Below are 12344 nucleotides of genomic sequence, written 5' to 3' on the forward strand. Positions count from 1 at the left end.
TAGCTTACATTGATTAAGGAAGGTGCAGAACTTTCTGGGGTCGCCATGGTATCTCTTGGGGGCTGCTAATGGGAAAGGAGTGGGGATCACCACTGGGATGGGATTTTGTACGTGGGGAACTGGGAGTGGAGGGGGCTGTGGTGCTGTGTCCCCGATTTCGGGATCTGCGGGGAGGGGGTGTTGAACACTCTGTATAGAATCAAGACGTTGATGGATGGCAGTTTTGGCCGCGGCCATATCGGCGCTTAGCACTGTGATTGCCTGAACCATAGCGGCCATTGGGTCAACCATGGAGCCCTCCATAATCAACACGACAGGAGGAATCACTGCTTTAATCCCGACCACTTCCTTGTCATGTGACGCACACCAGCATCACATGAACGGGGACTTGAAACACGTGATCGGGAACTGCCTGTCACGTGACATGGACGTGATCGTCTGAGATTGCCATCCCCAATGCGCCATGGTAACTGCCACTGAAGGAATGGGTACAACCGGGACCGTGCATGGCACCTGCCGTGCCGTGGATCGGAAAATCGTCCCAGAGGGACATGGGAAACCAGCCGCTCACGTGACCCCGGTCCTATGTGAGTAATAAAGGAGGGGGAGGCGGGACATGGGCATGCTTTAGGGATCCTAGGGGTTGCAGAGACATGTGTAGGAGTGGGGTGCATGACAGATGGGTGCGTGACGTGGACTACTGCAACAGCCTCTATCTCAACCTGCCTTCCTCTACTCTCCGTCCTCTGCAACTAATCCAGAACAGGACTGCAAGACTCGTCCTTGGCCTCAAGCCCAGAGATCATATCTCTCCAGGACTGAAATCTCTCCACTACCTCCCGATGGCTGCAAGGATCAAGTTCAAGACCCTCTGCACTGTCCACAAGGCAGCCTGGGGCTGGTGCCTACACTACATCCAACTCTCTCTTCCTAAACAGCTTTCTTTTCGAGCACTTCGCTCAGTTACCTCTAACTCTCTGATGGTTAGATGCTTCTCCAGGCACAGAGTTGGAGGTAGATCGCTCTCTTCTGCAGGGGCCTCCCTCCGGAATGGCCTCCCTGCCCCTCTCAAACTAGAGCAGGACCACCTCAGGTTCCAGAAGCAGCTCAAGACATTCCTTTTAGCTTCTGCATTCTCTCTCGTTCTCTCTTGCTGACCAATGTCTGCCGTGATAGCTGGCTGCCTGGCTACCCTCTGAACTCAACGGGCACCAGGCTTCCTCCACTACCTGCAAGCTCCTGCACTACCTCCGGGCTTCCGCACACTTCTCCCCCTCCTCCCTGCACTTGCACAATCTGAATGTCACAAGGCCTAGTAAGATTGTTGTTTCGGCCCTATGTCTCCCACCTTGTCTTGTTGCGCCTAGAAACACTTGTGTACAGGTGCGTTATAAATGACTTATCATATCATATCCGATCATTCAACAGAAGAAAAGCGTATTTCATTCTGCTCTATGTTTAACTTTTGAGAGATAACACTCCTAGTTAATCTGTTTATGATCAGGCAAAAAAAAGAATCAAACTGGGCAAGAATGATTGGCTCATATGCTACAAACTAATGACACAGCTTTACGAGAGCCACAAGAAGGTACTAGCCGTAAAGGATAAGAACGCGGCCAATTTTAGGAACCTGTTTATCTCCAATAGTTATTTTCAGCAATCTTTCCAATCCTCTCTCTGAGGAGTTTTGGATTTCACTCTTTCCTGCCTTATATACGTCCTTGTCGTCTAAGGAGTTACCTAACACGGCTAAAGCTTCAGTGCCTTGGAGAGGAGAAATGAGTAAATGTGATATAGAACTCACAATAGCTTCATGAAAAAAATCCTGATGCACCCGACCTTGATGGGTTCTTTAGCGCGGTTCTGAGAGATAATCCAATGTTATGGTGCAATATTCTAAACCACCATTTTCAAAAAATATCGCAAGGATAACAACTCCAAGTTCCGGGCACAAAACGAATATGGGTGCAATTATGAAAAAAGCCGATAGAGGTTATTCTTATAATTACTTCCCAATCTCTCTTCTTAATGTGGAAAGCAAAGTATTTGTTTTATTATTTTTTTATTATTGTTGCATTTTTAGTAAACATTTTACCTTCTACAACATTTACCAGAAAAAGAAAAAACAAACAAAATCTCTGAAAAATAAAACAAAATCCACAATATCACGATATAGTACAAGAGAGAAAAAAGTGGGAAAGTAGGACTAATCTAACAGAGTTACATACCCCCACTACTAAGATGGATGCTCCAATACCCACAAAAGCCTTGTTCAATCAATTCATAATAAATAGTCACACATACATCAATATTCAACAGTAATTCATACTCTCTCGAAGAAACTTCCTATAAAACATAATTTAAAACAATTTGGCCCTGATTAATAACATTGCGCAATTCCTCAAAAATGAAAAGCAAACATTTCACCAAAGCTAAAATCAATGAAACTTGAGTGCCTGACATTAGTCTATCCCAGAGAATTTTTACAATCACCACAGACGTTGAGTTAACGTAAGGTTCAAAAAGTTCAATCCTGACCTTTAGCAATGCCGATCAGTCCATGACCAAGTGATAGAGTGACTCTGTGGTCTGTTCTTTACATAGTCTGCAGGTTCTTAGTGCTTTCGATATCTGCAACATCGGGCCACTCACCTCCAAAGTTGGGAGACAATGAATTCAAAATTTTAGATAACAATCCCGAAAACTTGATTATGGAAATTTTCTTAGGTAAGGTCTGAGTTGTGCACAAGGTACAATCCAACATTTTTATACCTAGAGAATCTCTGTAGATCGTCTAGACCCCAGATTCCATCCCATCTTGCTATTGCTTTTTCAGGGCCCATTGAGAGGTTGTTTCATCTAATTCCATTGCTGTCATGAACTGAACACACCTTTGATCAAAACTTTGCAGGACACTATTTGAAAGGTTATTTTTCATGTACAACTGCTTTAAAATAGCACTCTGAGGGCCTTTCAAGATTTTCAAAAAAGGGATAGGCATTTAAAAATGTGCGGGGACCACCACGACTGCAACTCCAATTCAAGTCGAATAATACTTATTGGAAGAGATTTTGGCAAAAAAAGGACTTCCTTCAAAATGTGTCCTTTTAAGCTAACACCTTTCTATTCATCAATACATTTAATTGAGTGCCATACAGTACAATGGAAGAAAGTTTGAGTCTATAGAACTCCATTAGCGGAGCCAGGGAACAGGCACAGAATCACCTGTTTACCAGCTTTAACCTGCAGGAACATGTTCTTAATTTTACTTCCAATATGGTTGTGTGCATTATCTGATATCTTTTTGATGTAAACAGAAAACCCAGATAAAGAAATGCCTCTACCTCTACTACTCGAGTACTATTAATAGACCAAACATGGCTCTTCTGTCGTTTATTTGATGTCCTCAAGATCTTCGATTTCAGGGGATTCAAAGTTAATTTATTCACTGTAGTGTAATCAGCGGCACCATTCAATGACCGCTGTAAACCTGCAGGTGTGAAATCCAACAACAGCAGGTCATCGGCGTATGCTATACAATTTGTTCTTAGTGTTCTACATTTCGGAGGATGTCCTTTCCAGCCAGAACTAACCTCCTGCAGTCGGAGCAGCCATGTACAGATTAAGCAAGGTGGCAGCTAAGACGCACCCCTGGCGTACGCCTCTATTAACAGGAATGCCTCGAGATAAATCTCCCTCTATGTTCATTCTCACTTTGGCAGAATTATCTGAATAAAACAGTGTAACATCTTTAAAAGACCTCGGTGGATATCCCATTTGGATAACTTTCCAAATAGGATGGTATGATCAATGTTATCAAACGCTGAGGAAAGATATAAAGCGGCCACGTAGAGATCTCTTCCTGTACCCCGCCTGCGATATGCAGGAAAGCAACGTAAATTCACTAAGTGCCATACTAATTCATTTTCTATATACCATCTCTAAAGGGAAAAGTATCCCTGCCTTTTCTGCCCACTTAGTAACATCTTTTAGAACCAAATTTGCTAAAATCTTCTATCAGGGAAATAGGTCTATAGCTTGACGTGACCGCTATCAAGCAGCGCGCATTAGGCGTGCCTGCTGCGTCAGGCCACTGCGGCGTCTGGCGTACCGACACATAAACCAGTATTGGGAAGGATGTGACCGCAATCAGGCGGATGTGAAAACAGACTGAACCCCCGTTACGCGGAGCTCGGCGCGTATAACTAAAAAGCCCAAAGATAAAAATACATCATCAGGATATTTGTGGAGAGGGGTCAAAACACACTTTCATTAATTGTCTTGGGAGGATAGCTCAGGAGCAACACCTTCGCCTTGGAAGCAAGACGACACAGAGCAACACAGGTTCCATCCCCGGGTCCGCGCTTAGAAACCGCGTAACCAATCATATCACTAAGTGCTCAAACAATATAATAGCAGCAAGCCCGGCCGTAATTGGCTTAGCGCAGTGGAGGGGGAGTGGTCTTTGGTGGTCTGTGGTGGACCGGAACAGGGGCGGTACCCCGATCATGTACCCCCATGAAGATTTCTCAGAGAAGTAAGACTTTAACAGGCAGCTCTGGGAAGAAGCATGTATTACACCCCCACACCTTGACTTGGATCAAAGCGGAGAGCCGTGCTCTTTTCTACTGCAAACAAGTTACAGGAAAACCATTGAAACTGTTGCACGTTCAATTCGGTGTTGGAAGCACACAAGACTTCAGAGAGGGCTGAAGGGCGATTCGCGAAGGTTTGGGGCGTTCTGATCAGCGTCCACCGAGCGATGCTCGAACCGGGGCTGCACACAAGGCTTCAGAGAGTGGTGCAGGGCGAAGGCTCAGACATTCTGATCAGCGCCCATCGAGTGATGCTCACACCGGGGGTACACACAAGGCTTCAGGGAGTGGTGCAGGGCGAAGGCTCAGGCGTTCTGATCAGCGCCCATCGAGCGATGCTCACACCGGGGGTACACACAAGGCTTCAGAGAGTGGTGCAGGACGAAGGCCCAGGCGTTCTGATCAGCGCCCACCGAGTGATGCTCGTACTGGGGCTGCACACAAGGCTTCAGAGAGTGGTGCAAGGCGACGGCTCCGGAATTCTGATCATCGCCCACCGAGCGATGCTCGCACCGGGGCCGCACTCAAGGTTCAGAGAGTGGTGCAGGGCAAAGGTTCGGGGCATCTTGATCAGCACGCAGGGCTGCACACAAGGCTTCAGAGAGTGGTGCAGGGCGAAGGCTCTGGCAATTTGATCAGCGCCCACCGAGCGATGCTCGCACCAGGGCTGCACACAAGGCTTCAGAGAGTGGTGCAGGGCGAAGGCTCAGGAGTTCTGATCAATGCCCACCGAGCGATGCTCGCACTAGGGCTGCACGCAAGGCTTTAGAGAGAGGTGCAGGGCGAAGGCTCAGGCGTTCTGATCAGCATCCACCGAGCGATGCTCGCACCGGGGCTGCAAAAAAGGCTTCAGAGAGTGGTGCAGGGTGAAGGTTCGGGGCGTCTTGATCAGCGCCCCCCGAGTGATGCTCGCACCAGGGCTGCACACAAGGCTTCAGAGAGTGGTGCAGGGCAAAGGCTCAGGTGTTCTGATCAGTGCCCACAGAGCGATGCTCGCACCGGGGATGTACACAAGGCTTCAGAGAATGGTGCAGGGCGAAGGCTCAGGCGTTCTGATCAGCACCCACCAAGCGATGCTCGCACCGGGGCTGCACACAAGGCTTCAGAGAGTGGTGTAGGGCGAAGGCTCAGGCATTCTGATCAGCGCCCACCGAGCGATGCTCGCATCGGGGCTGCACACAAGGCTTCAGAGAGTGGTGCAGGGTGAAAGTTCGGGGCGTCTTGATCAGCGCCCCCGAGTGATGCTCGCACCGGGGCTGCAGACAAGACTACAGAGAGTGGTGTAGGGTGAAGGCTCAGGCGTTCTGATCAGCGCCCACCGAGCAATGCTTGCACCGGGGCCGCACACAAGGTTCAGAGAGTGGTGCAGGGCGAAGGCTCAGGCATTCTGATCAGTGCCCACTGAGCGATGCTCGCACCGGGGCTGCACACAAGGCTTCAGAGAGTGGTGCAGGGCGACGGCTCCGGAATTCTGATCATCGCCCACTGAGTGATGCTCGCACCGGGGCCGCACTCAAGGTTCAGAGAGTGGTGCAGGGCAAAGGCTCAGGTATTCTGATCAGCACCCACCGAGCGATGCTCGCACCAGGGCTGCACACAAGGCTTCAGAGAGTGGTGCAGGGCGAAGGCTCAGGAGTTCTGATCAGCGCCCACCGAGCGATGCTCGCACCAGGGCTGCACAAAAGGCTTCAGAGAGTGGTGCAGGGTGAAGGTTCGGGGCGTCTTGATCAGCGCCCCCCAAGTGATGCTCGCACCGGGGCTGCACACAAGGCTTCAGAGAGTGGTGCAGGGCGAAGGCTCAGGCATTCTGATCAGTGCCCTCCGAGCAATGCTCGCACCGGGGATGCACACAAGGCTTCAGAGAGTGGTGCAGGGCGAGGGCTCAGGAGTTCTGATCAGCGGCCACCGAGCGATGCTCGCACCGGGGCTGCACACTAGGCTTCAGAGAGTGGTGCAGGGCCAAGGCTCAGGCGTTCTGATCAGTGCTTACAGAGCGATGCTGGCACCGGGGCTGCACACAAGGCTACAGAGAGTGGTGCAGGGTGAAGGCTCAGGTGTTATGATCAGCGCCCACCGAGCGCTGCTTGCACCGGGGCTGCACACAAGGCTTCAGAGAGTGGTGCAGGCAGAGGTTCGGGGCGTCTTGATCAGCGCGCCCCGAGCGATGCTCGCACTGGGGCTGCACACAAGGCTTCAGAGAGTGGTGCAGGGCGATGGCTCAGGCATTCTGATCAGCGCCCACCGAGCGATGCTCGCACCAGGGCTGCACACCAGGCTTCAGAGAGTGGTGCAGGGCAAAGGCTCAGGCATTCTGATCAGCGCCCACCGAGCGATGCTCGCACCAGGGCTGCACACAAGGCTTCAGAGAGTGGTGCAGGGCGAAGGCTCAGGCGTTCTGATCAGCGCCCACCGAGTAATGCTCGCAGTGGGGCTGCATATAAGGCTTCAGAGAGTGGTGCAGGGCGAAGGCTCAGGCGTTCTGATCAGTGCACACCGAGCGATGCTCGCACCGGGGATGCACACAAGGCTTCAGAGAGTGGTGCAGGGCGAAGGCTCAGGCGTTCTGATCAGCACCCACAAAGCCATGCTCACACCGGGGCTGCACACAAGGCTTCAGAGAGTGGTGCAGGGCGAAGGCTCAGGCGTTCTGATCAGCGCCTACCGAGCGATGCTCGTACCGAGGCTGCACACAAGGCTTCAGAGAGTGGTGCAGGGCGAAAGTTTGGGGCGTCTTGATCAGCGCCCCCGAGTGATGCTCGCACCGGGGCTGCACACAAGGCTACAGAGAGCGGTGTAGGGTGAAGGCTCAGGTGTTCTGATCAGCGCCCACCGAGCGATGCTTGCACCGGGGCCGCACACAAGGTACAGAGAGTGGTGCAGGGCAAAGGTTCGGGGCGTCTTGATCAGCACGCCCGAGGGATGCTCGCACCAGGGCTGCACACAAGGCTTCAGAGAGTGGTGCAGGGCGAAGGCTCCGGCATTCTGATCAGCGCCCACCGAGCGATGCTCGCACCAGGGCTGCACACAAGGCTTCAGAGAGTTGTGCAGGGCGAAGGCTCATGCGTTCTGATCAGCGCCCACCGAGCGATGCTCGCATCGGGGCTGCACACAAGGCTTCAGAGAGTGGTGCAGGGCTAAGGTTCAGGCATTCTGATCAGCGCCCACCGAGTGCTGCTCACACCCCGAGGCTGCACACAAGGCTTCAGAGAGTGGTGCAGGGCGAAGGCTTAGGCGTTCAGATCAGTGCCCTCCGAGCGATGCTCGCACCAGAGCTGCACACAAGGCTTCAGAGAGTGGTGCAGGGCGAAGGCTCGGGGCTGCACACAAGGCTTCAGAGAGTGGTGCAGGGTGAAGGCTCAGGAGTTCTGATCAGCGCCCACCGAGCGATGCTCGCACCGAGGCTGCACACAAGGCTTCAGAGAGTGGTGCAGGGCGAAGGTTCGGGGCATTTTGATCAGCGACCCCCGAGTGATGCTCACACCGGGGCTGCACACAAGGCTTCAGAGAGTGGTGCAGGGCGAAGCGTCAGGCGTTCTGATCAGTGCCCACCGAGCGATGCTCGCACCGGTGCTGCACACAAGGCTTCAGAGAGTGGTGCAGGGCGAAGGCTCAAGTGCTCTGATCAGAACCCACCAAGCGATGCTCGGACAGGGGATGCGCACAAGGCTTCAGAGAGTGGCGCAGGGCGAAGGCTCAGGAGTTCTGATCAGTGCCCACCGAGCGATGCTCGCACCAGGGCTGCACACAAGGCTTCAGAGAGTGGTGCAAGGCGACGGCTCCGGAATTCTGATCATCGCCCACCGAGCGATGCTCGCACCGGGGCCGCACTCAAGGTTCAGAGAGTGGTGCAGGGCAAAGGTTCGGGGCATCTTGATCAGCACGCAGGGCTGCACACAAGGCTTCAGAGAGTGGTGCAGGGCGAAGGCTCAGGAGTTCTGATCAATGCCCACCGAGCGATGCTCGCACCAGGGCTGCATGCAAGGCTTTAGAGAGAGGTGCAGGGCGAAGGCTCAGGCGTTCTGATCAGCATCCACCGAGCGATGCTCGCACCGGGGCTGCAAAAAAGGCTTCAGAGAGTGGTGCAGGGTGAAGGTTCGGGGCGTCTTGATCAGCGCCCCCCGAGTGATGCTCGCACCAGGGCTGCACACAAGGCTTCAGAGAGTGGTGCAGGGCAAATGCTCAGGCGTTCTGATCAGTGCCCACAGAGCGATGCTCGCACCGGGGCTGCACACAAGGCTTCAGAGTATGGTGCAGGGCGAAGGCTCAGGCGTTCTGATCAGCACCCACCAAGCGATGCTCGCACCGGGGCTGCACACAAGGCTTCAGAGAGTGGTGCAGGGCGAAGGCTCAGGCGTTCTGATCAGCGCCTACCGAGCGATACTCATACCGGGGCTGCACACAAGGCTTCAGAGAGTGGTGCAGGGTGAAAGTTTGGGGCGTCTTGATCAGCGCCCCCGAGTGATGCTCGCACCGGGGCTGCAGACAAGACTACAGAGAGTGGTGTAGGGTGAAGGCTCAGGCGTTCTGATCAGCGCCCACCGAGCAATGCTTGCACCGGGGCCGCACACAAGGTTCAGAGAGTGGTGCAGGGCGAAGGCTCAGGCATTCTGCTCAGTGCCCACCGAGCGATGCTCGCACCGGGGCTGCACACAAGGCTTCAGAGAGTGGTGCAGGGCGACGGCTCCGGAATTCTGATCATCGCCCACTGAGTGATGCTTGCACCGGGGCCGCACTCAAGGTTCAGAGAGTGGTGCAGGGCAAAGGCTCAGGCATTCTGATCAGCACCCACCGAGCGATGCTCGCACCAGGGCTGCACACAAGGCTTCAGAGAGTGGTGCAGGGCGAAGGCTCAGGAGTTCTGATCAGCGCCCACCGAGCGATGCTCGCACCAGGGCTGCACGCAAGGCTTCAGAGAGTGGTGCAGGGCGAAGGCTCAGGCGTTCTGATCAGCATCCACCGAGTGATGCTCGCACCGGGGCTGCACAAAAGGCTTCAGAGAGTGGTGCAGGGTGAAGGTTCGGGGCGTCTTGATCAGCGCCCCCCAAGTGATGCTCGCACCGGGGCTGCACACAAGGCTTCAGAGAGTGGTGCAGGGCGAGGGCTCAGGCGTTCTGATCAGCGCCCACCGAGCAATGCTTGCACCGGGGCCGCACACAAGGTTCAGAGAGTGGTGCAGGGTGAAGGCTCAGGCATTCTGATCAGTGCCCACCGAGCGATGCTCGCACCGGGGCTGCACACAAGGCTTCAGAGAGTGGTGCAGGGTGACGGCTCCGGAATTCTGATCATCGCCCACTGAGTGATGCTTGCACCGGGGCCGCACTCAAGGTTCAGAGAGTGGTGCAGGGCGAAGGCTCAAGTGCTCTGATCAGAACCCACCAAGCGATGCTCGGACAGGGGATGCGCACAAGGCTTCAGAGAGTGGTGCAGGGCGAAGGCTCAGGAGTTCTGATCAGTGCCCACCGAGCGATGCTCGCACCAGGGCTGCACACAAGGCTTCAGAGAGTGGTGCAAGGCGACGGCTCCGGAATTCTGATCATCGCCCACCGAGCGATGCTCGCACCGGGGCCGCACTCAAGGTTCAGAGAGTGGTGCAGGGCAAAGGTTCGGGGCATCTTGATCAGCACGCAGGGCTGCACACAAGGCTTCAGAGAGTGGTGCAGGGCGAAGGCTCCGGCAATTTGATCAGCGCCCACCGAGCGATGCTCGCACCAGGGCTGCACACAAGGCTTCAGAGAGTGGTGCAGGGCGAAGGCTCAGGAGTTCTGATCAATGCCCACCGAGCGATGCTCGCACCAGGGCTGCATGCAAGGCTTTAGAGAGAGGTACAGGGCGAAGGCTCAGGCGTTCTGATCAGCATCCACCGAGCGATGCTCGCACCGGGGCTGCAAAAAAGGCTTCAGAGAGTGGTGCAGGGTGAAGGTTCGGGGCGTCTTGATCAGCGCCCCCCGAGTGATGCTCGCACCAGGGCTGCACACAAGGCTTCAGAGAGTGGTGCAGGGCAAAGGCTCAGGCGTTCTGATCAGTGCCCACAGAGCGATGCTCGCACCGGGGCTGCACACAAGGCTTCAGAGTATGGTGCAGGGCGAAGGCTCAGGCGTTCTGATCAGCACCCACCAAGCGATGCTCGCACCGGGGCTGCACACAAGGCTTCAGAGAGTGGTGCAGGGCGAAGGCTCAGGCGTTCTGATCAGCGCCTACCGAGCGATACTCATACCGGGGCTGCACACAAGGCTTCAGAGAGTGGTGCAGGGTGAAAGTTCGGGGCGTCTTGATCAGCGCCCCCGAGTGATGCTCGCACCGGGGCTGCAGACAAGACTACAGAGAGTGGTGTAGGGTGAAGGCTCAGGCGTTCTGATCAGCGCCCACCGAGCAATGCTTGCACCGGGGCCGCACACAAGGTTCAGAGAGTGGTGCAGGGCGAAGGCTCAGGCATTCTGCTCAGTGCCCACCGAGCGATGCTCGCACCGGGGCTGCACACAAGGCTTCAGAGAGTGGTGCAGGGCGACGGCTCCGGAATTCTGATCATCGCCCACTGAGTGATGCTTGCACCGGGGCCGCACTCAAGGTTCAGAGAGTGGTGCAGGGCAAAGGCTCAGGCATTCTGATCAGCACCCACCGAGCGATGCTCGCACCAGGGCTGCACACAAGGCTTCAGAGAGTGGTTCAGGGCGAAGGCTCAGGAGTTCTGATCAGCGCCCACCGAGCGATGCTCGCACCAGGGCTGCACGCAAGGCTTCAGAGAGTGGTGCAGGGCGAAGGCTCAGGCGTTCTGATCAGCATCCACCGAGTGATGCTCGCACCGGGGCTGCACAAAAGGCTTCAGAGAGTGGTGCAGGGTGAAGGTTCGGGGCGTCTTGATCAGCGCCCCCCAAGTGATGCTCGCACCGGGGCTGCACACAAGGCTTCAGAGAGTGGTGCAGGGCGAGGGCTCAGGCGTTCTGATCAGCGGCCACCGAGCGATGCTCGCACCGTTGCTGCACACAAGGCTTCAGAGAGTGGTGCAGGGCGAAGGCTCAGGCGTTCTGATCAGTGCCCACCGAGCGATGCTCGCACCAGGGCTGCACACAAGGCTTCAGAGAGTGGTGCAAGGCAACGGCTCCGGAATTCTGATCATCGCCCACCGAGCGATGCTCGCACCGGGGCCGCACTCAAGGTTCAGAGAGTGGTGCAGGGCAAAGGTTCGGGCCATCTTGATCAGCACGCAGGGCTGCACACAAGGCTTCAGAGAGTGGTGCAGGGCGAAGGCTCCGGCAATTTGATCAGCGCCCACCGAGCGATGCTCGCACCAGGGCTGCACACAAGGCTTCAGAGAGTGGTGCAGGGCGAAGGCTCAGGAGTTCTGATCAATGCCCACCGAGCGATGCTCGCACCAGGGCTGCACGCAAGGCTTTAGAGAGAGGTGCAGGGCGAAGGCTCAGGCGTTCTGATCAGCATCCACCGAGCGATGCTCGCACCGGGGCTGCAAAAAAGGCTTCAGAGAGTGGTGCAGGGTGAAGGTTCGGGGCGTCTTGATCAGCGCCCCCCGAGTGATGCTCGCACCAGGGCTGCACACAAGGCTTCAGAGAGTGGTGCAGGGCAAAGGCTCAGGCGTTCTGATCAGTTCCCACAGAGCGATGCTCGCACCGGGGCTGCACACAAGGCTTCAGAGAATGGTGCAGGGCGAAGGCTCAGGCGTTCTGATCAGCACCCACCAAGCGATGCTCGCACCGGGGCTGCACACAAGGCTTCAGAGAGTGGTGCAGGGCGAAG

This window comes from Ambystoma mexicanum, chromosome 11, assembly GCF_040938575.1.
Source record: "Ambystoma mexicanum isolate Mex_15411 chromosome 11, UKY_AmexF1_1, whole genome shotgun sequence".
Taxonomy (NCBI): Eukaryota; Metazoa; Chordata; class Amphibia; order Caudata; family Ambystomatidae; genus Ambystoma; species Ambystoma mexicanum.